The sequence below is a fragment of the Phocoena phocoena genome, chromosome 10 (assembly GCF_963924675.1).
Source record: "Phocoena phocoena chromosome 10, mPhoPho1.1, whole genome shotgun sequence".
Lineage (NCBI taxonomy): Eukaryota > Metazoa > Chordata > Mammalia > Artiodactyla > Phocoenidae > Phocoena > Phocoena phocoena.
Window position 1 is genome coordinate 57032317 of NC_089228.1, and position 12972 is coordinate 57045288.

Below are 12972 nucleotides of genomic sequence, written 5' to 3' on the forward strand. Positions count from 1 at the left end.
AATGGGGAGGATCTGTATTTAAAAAGTAGAATATATTTGGAAAAAATGGGAGGGGGCCAATTTGATACATTTGGGGATTTTCTGACTGAGGGAGCTCTGGAGAGACTCTAGGACAAGTTTCTCACTGATGTGAGTGGGTGGATGATCACGGTGGACACCTATGGCTTTGTTTACCTAGAATTCTGTGTTTTTTACTGAAAAAAAAAATACACTTTTTCTTCCGAAAACTGCTTAACTATTTACTTCAAGGGAGATGCCATTGTTTTTCCCATAATTTTGCCCCCATAGACTTAACTGATTGGTCCAAAAAGACACCTCACCTGTGACGATCATGGAACCTCAACCCCTGGAAGCAGGTAATGGATGCAGAGGAGGGGAACTGACTCAAGCCAAGCCAATCAGAGTTCTTATCCAGATGTTTAACTTGGAACCAAAGCAAGCTTCAGTCAGTCCCTTTTTATGGATAGAAATTTGCTAAGGAGTAAATTTTGTGACCGCCCCGCCCCCCCAAATTCACATGTTGAAACCTAATCGCCAGTGCCATGGTGTTTGGGGATGAGGATCATGAATGGGATTCATACCCTTATCAGAAATGACACGAGAATGATGCTCTCTCTCCGCCATGTGAAGATACGGTGAGAAGGCAGCTGTCTACAAGACAGGATGTGCATGCGTACCAGACACGAGATCTTCCAGAGTCTTGACGGTAGACTTCCCAGCTTCCAGAACTGTGAAATATTTTTCACTGTTTGTTATTTAAGTCACCCAGTCTATGGTTTTGGGTTTTTTTTGTTGTTGTGGTACACGGGCCTCCCACTGCTGTGGCCTCTCCCGCCATGGAGCACAGGCTCCAGACGCGCAGGCCCAGCGGCCATGGCCCACAGGCCCAGCAGCTCTGCGGCATGTGGGATCCTCCCGGACCAGGGCACGAACCCGTATCCCCTGCATTGGTAGGCGGACCCTCAACCACTGCGCCACTAGGGAAGCCCTATGGTATTTTTATTATAGCAGCTTAAACTAAGACAAAGTTGCAAGATAAAAGATGATGGAGAGGAGTGGGAAGATGGCGGAAGAGTAAGAAGCGGAGATCACCTTCCTCCCCACAGATACATCAGAAATATCTACACAGGGAACAACTCCTACATAACACCTACTGAACACTGGCAGAAGACCTCAGACCTCCCAAAAGGCAAGAAACTCCCCACATACCTGGGTGGGACAAAAGAATAAACAGAGACAAAATGATAGGGACGGGACCTGCACCAGTGGGAGGGAGCAGTGAAGGAAGAAAGGTTTCCACACACTCGGAAGCCCCTTCGCAGGCGGAGACTGCGGGTGGCGGAGGGGGAAAGCTTCAGAGCCAAGGAGGAGAGCACAGCAACAGGGGTGGGGAGGGCAAAGCTGAGAGATTCCCGCACAGAGGATCGGTGCCGAACGGCACTCACCAGCCCGAGAGGCTTGCCTGCTCACCTGCCGGGTCGGGCGGGGCTGGGAGCTGAGGCTTGGACTTCGGTTAGAGCGCAGGGAGAGGACTGGGGATGGATGCGTGAACACAGCCTGCAGGGGGTTAGTGCACCAGGGCTAGCCGGGAGGGAGTCAGGGAAAAAGTCTGGACCTGCCAAAGAGACAAGAGACTTTTTCTTCCCTCTTTGTTTCCTGGTGTGCGAGGAGACAGGATTAAGAGCGCTGCTTAAAGGACCTCCAGAGATGGCCGTGAGCTGCGGCTATCAGCGCGGACCCCAGAGACGGGCATGAGACGCTAAGGCTGCTGCCACCAAGAAGCCTGTGTGCGAGCACAGGTTACTCTCCACACCTCCCTTCTGGGGAGCCTGTGCAGCCCGCCACTGCCAGGGTCCCGGGATCCAGGGACAGCTTCCCCGGGAGAACGCACGGCGAGACTCAGGCTGGTGCAACGTCACGCTAGCCTCTGCTGCCGCAGGCTGGCCCCGCACTCCGTACCCCTCCCTCCCCCCCGGCCTGAGTGAGCAAGAGCCCCCAACTCAGCTGCTCCTTTAACCCCGTCCTGTCTGAGCGAAGAACAGATGCCCTCTGGCGACCTACATGCAGAGGCGGGGCCAAGTCCAAAGCTGAGGCCCGGGAGCTGTGCGAACAGAAAAGAGGAAGGGAAATCTGTCCCAGCAGCCTCAGGAGCAACGGATTAAAGCTCCACAATCAACTTGATGTACCCTGCATCTATGGAACACATGAATAGACAAGGAATCATCCCAAATTGAGGAGGTGGACTTTGAGAGCAAGATTTATTATTTTTTCCCCTTTTCCTCTTTTTGTGAGTGTGTATGTGTATGCTTCTGTGTGAGATTTTCTCTGTATAGCTTTGCTTTCACCATTTGTCCTAGGGTTCTATCCGTCTGTTTTTGTTTTGGTTTGGTTTTTTTTACTTAAAAAAATTATTTTGTCTTAAAAATTATTTTTTATTTTAATAACTTTATTTTATTTTGTCTTCTTTCATTCTTTCCTTCTTTCTGCTTTTTCTCCCTTTTATTCTGAGCCATGTGGATGAAAGGCTCTTGGTGCTACAGCCAGGAGTTAGTGCTGTGCCTCTGACGTGGGAGAGCCAACTTCAGAACACTGGTCCACAAGAGACCTCGGAGCTCCATATAATATCAAATGGTGAAAATATCCCAGAGACCTCCATCTCAACACCAACACCCAGCTTCACTCAACGACCAGCAAGCTACAGTGCGGGACACCCTCTGCCAAACAACTAGCAAGACAGGAACACAACCCCACCCATTAGCACAGAGGCTGCCTAAAATCATAATAAGTCCACAGACACCCCAAAACACACCACCAGACGTGGACCTGCCCACCAGAAACACAACATCCAGCCTCATCCACCAGAATACAGGCACTAGTCCCCTCCACCAGGAAGCCTAGACAACGCACTAAACCAACTTTAGCCACTGGGGACAGACACCAAAAACAACGGGAACTATGAACGTGCAGCCTGCAAAAAGGAGACCCCAAATACAGTAAGATAACCAAATTGAGAAGACAGAAAAATACACAGCAGATGAAAGAACAAGATAAAAACCCACCAGACCTAACAAATGAAGAGGAAATAGGCAGTCTACCTGAAAAAGAATTCAGAATAATGATAGTAAAGATATCCAAAAACTTGGAAATAGAATAGAGAAAATGCAAGAAACATTAAACAAGGACCTAGAAGAACTGAAGATGAAACAAGCAATGATGAACAACACAATAAATTAAAAATACTCTAGAAGGGATCAATAGCAGAATAACTGAGGCAGAAGAACAGATAATTGACCTGGAAGATAAAATAGTGGAAATAACTATGGCAGAGCAGAATAAAGAAAAAAGAATGAAAAGAACTGAGGACAGTCTCAGAGACCTCTGGGACAACATTAAACACAACAACATTCGAATTATAGGGGTCCCAGAAGAAGAAGAGAAAAAGAAAGGGGCTGAGAAAATATTTGAAGAGATTATAGTTGAAAACTTCCATAATATGGGAGAGGAAATAGTTAATCAGGTGCAGGAAGCACAGAGAGTCCCATACAAGATAAATCCATGGAGAAACATGCCAAGACACATATTAAACAAACTGTCAAAAATTAAATACAAATAAAACATATTAAAAGCAGCAAGGGAAAAACAACAAATAACAAACAAGGGAATCCCCATAAGGTTAACAGCTGATCTTTCAGCAGAAACTCTGCAAGCCAGAATGGAGTGGCATACATATTTAAACTGATGAAGGAGAAAAACCTACCACCAAGATTACTCTACGCAGCAAGGATCTCATTCAGATTTGATGGAGAAATTAAAAGCCTTACAGACAAGCAAAAGCTGAGAGAGTTCAGCACCACCACACCAGCTTTAAAACAAATGCTAAAGGAACTTCTCTAGGCAAGAAACACAATAGAAGGAAAAGACCTACAATAACAAACACAAAACAATTAAGAAAATGGGCATTGGAACATACATATCGATAATCACCTTAAATGTAAATGGATTAAATGCTCCCACCAAAAGACACAGACTGGCTGAATGCATACAAAAACAAGACCCATATATATGCTGTCTACAAGAGACACACGTCAGACCTAGAGATACATACAGACTGAAAGTGAGGGGATGCAAAAAGATATTCCATGCAAATAGAAATCAAAAGAAAGCTGGAGTAGCAATTTTCATATCAGACAAAATGGACTTTAAAATAAAGACCATTAGAAGAGACAAAGAAGGACACTACATAATGATCAAGGGATCGATCCAAGAAGAAGATATAACAATTGTAAATATTTATGCACCCAACATAGGAGCACCTCAATACATAAGGCAAATGCCAACAGCCATAAAAGGGGAAATCGACAGTAACACATTCATAGTAGGGGACTTTAACACCCCACTTTCACCAATGGACAGATCATCCAAAATGAAAATAAATAAGGAAACACAAGCTTTAAGTGATACATTAAACAAGATGGACTTAAGTGATATTTATAGGACATTCCATCCAATAACAACAGAATACACATTTTTCTCAAGTGCTCATGGAACATTCTCCAGGATAGACCATATCTTGGGTCACAAATCAAGCCTTGGTAAATTTAAGAAAATTGAAATTGTATCAAGTATCTTTTCTGACCACAATGCTATGAGACTAGATATCAATTACAGGAAAAGATCTGTAAAAAATACAAACACATGGAGGCTAAACAATACACTACTTAATGACGAAGCGATCACTGAAGAAATCAAAGAGGAAATCAAAAAATACCTAGAAACAAATGACAGTGGAGACACGACAACTCAAAACCTATGGGATGCAGCAAAGGCAGTTCTAAGAGGTAAGTTTATAGCAATACAATCCTAACTTAAGAAACAGTAAACATCTCAAATAAACAACCTAACGTTGCATCTAAAGCAATTAGAGAAAGAAGAACAAAAAAAACCCCAAAGTTCGCAGAAGGAAAGAAAACATAAATATCAGATCAGATATAAATGAAAAAGAAAGAAGGAAACGATAGCAAAGATCAATAAAACTAAAAGATGGTTCTTTGAGGAGATAAACAAAATTGATAAACCATTAGCAAGACTCATCAAGATAAAAAGGGAGTGACTCAAATCAATAAAATTAGAAATGAAAAAGGAGAAGTAACAACTGACACGGTAGAAATACAAAAGATCATGAGAGATTACTACAAGCAACTCTATGCCAATACAGTGGATAACCCAGATGAAATGGACAAATTCTTAGAAAAGCACAACATTCTGAGACTGAACCAGGAAGAAATAGAAAATATGAACAGACCAATCACAAGCACTGAAATTGAAACTGTGATTAAAAATCTTGCAACAAACAAAAGCCCGGGACCAGATGGCTTCACAGGCGAATTCTATCAAACATTTAGAGAAGAGCTAACACCTATCCTTCTCAAACTCTTCCAAAATATAGCAGAGGGAGAAACACTCACAAACTCATTCTACGAGGCCACTATCACCCTGATACCAAAACCAGACAAAGATGTCACAAAGAAAGAAAACTACAGGCCAATATCACTGATGAACATAGATGCAAAAATCCTCAACAAATACTACCAAACAGAATCCAACAGCACATTAAAAGGATCATACACCATGATCAATTGGGGTTTATTCCAGGAATGCAAGGATTCTTCAATATACGCAAATCAATCAAGGTGATACACCATATTAAATTCAAGGAGAAAAACCAAATGATCATCTCAATAGATGCAGAGAAAGCTTTTGACAAAATTCAACACCCATTTATGATAAAAACCCTGCAGAAAGTAGGCATAGAGGGAACTTTCCTCAACATAATAAAGGCCATATATGACAAACTCACAGCCAACATCGTCCTCAATGGTGAAAAACTGAAGCAATATCCACTAAGAACAGGAACAAGACAAGGTTACCCATCCTCACCACTCTTATTCAACATAGTGTTGGAAGTTTTAGCCACAGCAATCAGAGAAGAAAAGGAAATAAAAGGAATCCAAATCGGAAAAGAAGAAGTAAAGCTGTCACTGCTTGCAGATGACATGATACTATACATAGAGAATCCTAAAGATGCTACCAGAAAACTACTAGAGCTAATCAATGAATTTGGTAAAGTTGCAGGATACAAAATTAATGCACAGAAATCTCTGGCATTCCTATACACTAATGATGAAAAATCTGAAAGTGAAATCAAGAAAACACTCCCATTTACCATTGCAACAAAAAGAATAAAATATCTAGGAATAAACCTACCTAAGAAGACGAAAGACCTGTATGCAGAAAATTATAAGACACTGATGAAAGAAATTAAAGATGATACAAATAGATGGAGAGATATACCATGTTCTTGGATTGGAAGAATCAACATTGTGAAAATGACTCTACTACCCAAAGCAATCTACAGATTCAATGCAATCCCTATCAAACTACCACTGGCATTTTTCACAGAACTAGAACTAAAATTTTCACAATTTGTATGGAAATACAAAAGATCCCAAATAGCCGAAGCAATCATGAGAACGAAAAACGGAGCTGGAGGAATCAGGCTGCCAGACTTCAGACTATACTACAAAGCTACAGTAATCAAGACATTATGGTACTGGCACAAAAACAGAAATAGAGGTCAATGGAACAGGAGAGAAAGCCCATAGATAAACCCATAAGGTGACATATGGTCACCTTATCTTTGATAAAGGAGGCAGGAATGTACAGTGGAGAAAGGACAGCCTCTTCAATAAGTGGTGCTGGGAAAACTAGACAGGTTCATGTAAAAGTATTAGATTAGATCACTCCCTAACACCATACACAAAAATAAGCTCAAAATGGATTAAAGACCTAAATGTAATGCCAGAAACTATCAAACTCTTAGAGGAAAACATAGGTGGAACACTCTATGACATAAATCACAGCAAGATCCTTTTTGACCCACCTCCTAGAGAAATGGAAATAAAAACAAAAATAAACAAATGGGACCTAATGAAACTTAAAAGCTTTTGCACATCAAAGGAAACCATAAACAAGACCAAAAGACAACCCTCAGAATGGGAGAAAATGTTTGCAAATGAAGCAACTGACAAAGGATTAATCTCCAAAATTTACAAGCAGCTCATGCTGCTCAATAACAACAACAAAAAAACCCAAACAACCCAATCCAAAAATGGGCAGAAGACCTAAATAGACATTTCTCCAAAGAAGGTATACAGGTTGCCAACAAACACATGAAAGAATGTTCAACATCATTAATCATTAGAGAATTGCAAATCAAAACTACAATGAGATATCATCTCACACTGGTCAGAATGGCCATCATCAAAAAATCTAGAAACAATAAATGCTGGAGAGGGTGTGGAGAAAAGGGAACACTCTTGCACTGCTGGTGAGAATGTGAATTGGTACAGCCACTATGCAGAACAGTATGGAGGTTCCTTAAAAAACTACAAATAGAACTACCATATGACCCAGCAATCCCACTACTGGGCATATACCCTGAGAAAACCATAATTCAAAAAGAGTCATGTACCAAAATGTTCATTGCAACTCTCTTTACAATAGCCAGGAGATGGAAGCAACCTAAGTGTCCATCATCGGATGAATGGATAAAGAAGATGTGGCACATATATACAATGGAATATTACTCAGCCATAAAAAGAAATGAAATTGAGTTATTTGTAATGAGGTGGATGGACCTAGAGTCTGTCGTACCCAGTGAAATGAGTCAGAAAGAGAAAGAGAAATACCGTATGCTAACATATATATGGAATCTAAGGGAAAAAAATGTCATGAAGTACCTAGGGAATAAAGACACCTACGTACTAGAGAATAAGATGGGAATAAAGACACAGACCTACTAGAGAATGGACTTGAGGAAATGGGGAGGGGGAAGGGTAAGCTGTGACAAAGCGAGAGAGTGGCATGGACATATATACACTACCAAACGTAAAATAGATAGCTAATGGGAAGCAACCGCATAGCACAGGGAGATCAGCTCAGTGCTTTGTGACCACCTAGAGGGGTGCAATAGGGAGGGTGTTAGGGAGGGAAATGCAAGAGGGAAGAGATATGGGTATATATGTATAACTGATTCACTTTGTTATAAATCAGAAAGTAACACACCATTGTAAAGCAATTATACTCCAATAAAGATATTAAAAAAAATAAAAAGGGTCTTGACTAATATCGCAGTCCATTAATTGAGCTGGGAAGAAATAGAGAGGCAAGTCTGAGAGAGAGGAGAATGAGGTCAGTTTTGGACAGCTTAGGTTGAGTTGCTTTGGACATCCACATGAAGATTTCCAGATGAAGTGTCCATGATTAAGCTGAAGATCAGAAGATAGATCACATTCTCCAAGTCATCAAAAATATATTGAAAAAGACAAGTCTAAGTCTGATGTCCTATAGTGCATCACTAGATACACCCAAGTCAACACTGATCCTTTTAGGATGACATTAAGTCGACACCTCTGTTCAGTTGAACTAGCGTTCAATTTACCATTCTTACACTGGTTCAACAATGATATCATAAAGTGTTTTCCTAGGAAGCTTGATGAAATCAGGATTGAGTATCTCTCTGGCATCTCCCTAATCTATTTCAGGAGGATCACATAGACATAAGGTAAACATGGCATTAGCCTGACATGACTTGATCTTGGTGAACATAGCTCCCAGCACCGGCTCCAAATGAATGTTGCTGTTTCTAAATATTCATAAATCAATTATCAATAACTTATTTTTTTGGCTAAATCATTTGTCATCATCTAAATCAGTAGAACTAAGAAGTAGTAGATGGGTATACTGAATCTTAAATAAATTCTTCACAAATTATAAAACATTTCTCTTTCAGATCTATTCATGGATGCTTGTGGGCCTCCCAGCAGGGACGTCCCAGCATTCCATGAACTTAATGGTGCCTATTAATTGTCCTTGTTGTTCTGTTCAGCGTGGAAGGGTGCTGCTTCAGAAATGCCAAGTTGACCCCCCCATAGGAAAAGTATCTTTTCCTTTATGCCACACCAGAGGCTGTGAGCGGCACGCTTGTCCTTTCGAGGCAGAGAAACCTGGGGTGCAAATATTGGTTCCAGCCCTTACATGCTGTGTGATCTTGGGAGAGTTGCTTAAACACACTGAGCCACAATTTTCCTCATCTGGAAAATAGGAACAATGATTAATTCTTTAGTACATGTGTGAGAATTAAATGTGATAATGTGCTTACTATACTAAAATAGCTCCTCGCACATAACCAGCTTTCAATAAAGAGTAGATGTGACCGTGTTTGCTTATTTGTTTTATTTGATGATGTTGTTTGCTTCTTCCCGTTCCCATTTACCCGTGCGTATCAGTGGTCTCGATTCCTTTGCATATCCTTTCTTTCTGGCTTCCTATTTGAATTATTTCTTTCATTTTGGCTGGGCATAGTTCATCTTCACGAAAAAGCTACAACACATTCCTCTATTGATAAGAGTCATCCATATGGATAGTTTGTATAATTGGTGACCTTCTTAAGCAGCTAGTCAAGAGATGCCCATGGTCATTTCTGTCCACAGACCTGGCATAGTGTTCATTTCTGGGCTGATTCTCCAGTAAGTCCAGGTCAATTAAAACCACACTGTGTAAATTACGTACACTGTACTAAATATGTTCATGTAAGAAATTACACACATGTCATTTCCTATCCCTTTATGAGGTATTCATTTCTTGCTAGTGGAGTTGGCATGACAGCAATGGCTGAGACAAAACTGCCCTGCAAAGTTCAGGCAGCAGGGCCTTGCCAAGTAATATGCAACATCAAAGCACAGGCAAAGATTTTGCGTCCACAAAAGCACAAGACCATTGTGGAGTAACCTCCTGAGTAGCTGTCACATCAATCTACTCCCCCCATACCCACTACATTCCCACAGTAACACTGTGCTCACTGCCAGCCCTGTTTCTCCTCTACTGCCAGAGAGAGTTTTCTAACTTACAAATATGACTATGTCGCTTTGCTGTGTGGGCCATTCGATGGGCTTGAAAAAGGCCCCCGGTGACCCGGACATGGCGCACATACCCGGTCGTGTTTCTCACCACATACAGCCTTCTTTCTGGTCTGTGGTTCGACTGCACTAGAAAGTGGAGTTTTCAGTTTCTCCAGTGCACCACTGACATTTCTCCTCGCAAGCTTTGCCCTGATTAGAACCTCCCTCCACTTCCCCAACTTTTTTGCTTTTTGGCCTAATCTAGATATCGCTTCCTCTGGGAGTCTTTTTCTGATCTGGGTTAATTGCCCCTCTATGAATAAAGACACTGTGAATCATGGAATTTAACACATTATATGAGAATTGCCTTTTTACTTGTCTAGATCAACCTATTAAACTGTAGGGACCATGGGGAAAGATCGTGTCCGATTTGTTCATCACTGTGTTGTCAGGACGACACACAGCTCAGCCCAGAGCAGGCCTTTAGTAAGTCCATGTTGAATCAGTGAATGAATGAATGAATGAATGATGATATTAGAAGGTGGCAGGAATCAGAGCTGAGATCCCAATCCCAACTATATGAAATGTTTGAGACACATTTATACTAAAAAATTATTTGTTGTTTATCTGAAATTCAAATTTAACTTGGCATCTTACTTGCTAATGAAATGCCTCTTTCTGTATGTCTCAGAAATAAATGTATTAATTTCAACAAAGCCAAATCTTAGACTACTGACTACCTTAGCAGTCAATGTAGAGAATAATCATGTTGCTGGTGATGAATAAATTGCTTCTCTTTCTCTTTCTTAAGCCATGGGGATTGTGTAGGGTTTTTTTGCTTGAATTTCAGCATTTCAGTGCCCTGGCTTAATGTGGACCAATATAACATGCATTCCTTTACATACTCTATTGTTCTGAACACCATGGTTGGTTAAATTCCTAGGAAGAGCTGTGACCCTCTAAAATTGCTAAATTCTAATTCTTTTACACATTCCATTGACAGTCTAATTTGCTGACTCTTTTTGGACTCTCCCACTTTTAAATTTTACTTTCATTATTGCACAATCTGTAGTTAACTGCTGTTGAGTAACTAATGAGTAATCTGATTTCCTTTTTTAATAAATACAATATATCTCTCTAATTCAGTTTTACCAAAAACTTATCAGACATCCTTTTTAAGATAGAATTTATTTTCTCAGTGAATTAATAAGGGAACAAACACTGATAAGGTTAAGGGCACAAATATTTATAACACAAACTATATCATAAAAAGATATAGGTAACAAAGAAGGGAAAAATCTGTAATACGCAATTGGTTACACAGTTTAATATATTTGTTAAGCATCTAATAGAAAATACAAAAATTACTGGATCACTAGGAATCTTTAACCTAAAATGCCATAAAGAAAATCAATTTAATTCCAAAATTATTCATTTATTAAGAACATAATTATTTATTTCCATTTAAGGTTTTAGCCTAGGAGAATTGCAAATAGAAAAATGAGTGCCTTCCAGAAAGAACAGTCTTATTTAGGGGTATGACATAATTTGGCAAGATAAAAGAAATTGACACTACATAAGAGGTACAGAAAAAATTCAGTAAGAACTAAAATGATGTGAGCGAGTTCCCTTCCAACTGGAGGACCCAGGTAAGAAAGGCTTTGTTCCTGGTTTTTACAGACATGGTGGCATCAGTCCTGGGCCTTCATGGGTAGGTAAGATTTCAAGATGGGTGAGAAGGCCCTGCCTTGCAGAAGGGTCCCTGTGGCAAAGCCCTCCTCCACAACTTTGAATTGCTTGAAAACTACATCCTCTAAAGAAGGCCCAGAACAATGATCATACAGTGGCCACAAGTCTGAGAATTTCCAAGATGGCATCATAATTGCTAATAGGGCCTCTAGAGATACTTAAGACACCAACTGAACTGAGAGCATTACTAGAGGTACGCTGAGAAAACATGGGGTGGGGAGCTCTCTGTGTCTGTGACAGTTATGTATAACTAGATTTAGGAACTAACATGTGTATTTGAAAATGATGTTTCCAAATAGTGTACCTGTGACTGGATGGTGCAGTCTCTTGAAGCTCTTTCCCTAAGTTTAAATACAACCAGCCCCTCAGTCGACAGACACAAATACTCCTTAAAGAGGTGGCTGTCTTTTCTCAGCTCAGGAGCCCAAGTGCTAGCAGCCACCATTGGGATGCTTTAGAGGAAGTTTCCATGGGTGTGCTACGGTGTGTAAGGAGACAAGTCCAGGAGAGGTTGTGGGGACGTTCGGTTCTGATTCATTTTCTAGGATCATGTAGCTCTCAGTTATCTGGGCCAAAGGGTGTGGAAGGCAATTGCAAAGCACAACCCTAAGCTTTCCCCGTAGCCTCACCTCTGTATCCCAGGATGCCTCCCAGCAAGCTCTCCTCTCTCGCTTAGTTCTCCTGAGGTCACTGCAGCTGGAGTGTGAGTGTGAGTGGCTGGGGAGGCCAACCATGGAAACAGGAACTACAAAGCTACTTGCCCCAACCTGCATCTCCAAAATCCAGGAAGCTCCACAAACTGAGTTTTTGCAACTCATTTGGCAGCAAAATCTGACCTCACCTGAATTCATTTGAAAACAAAATCTCACCTGGACTGACATGAGGCTATTTAAAGTCTTCAGCCACCTGGCACAGATACTCACATGCTTTATTGAAGAAACGTAATTTAGTACAGAGTGCTGTCCTGGAGTCTGTTGGGAGTGTAAATAACATACAGTACTTACACTGTACTACTTTTTTAAAAATCCAAGATAATTCTGAACTCTGACATCTGGCCCCAGGATTTTGGATAAGTCCTTGTGGTCCCACAGTACAAAGTGTACCATTGATCATGCACAGGATAAAGAGCTGAACTCACTGTACAAAAGATGGACCTTGGTTCATTTATTTCTAAATTCTCACCCTTTAGCAAATGAAATTAATATTTTTCTAGATCAATAGGTTTCAATAAGTGATCTTGGGACCCTGGAAATTTGTAAGCTGC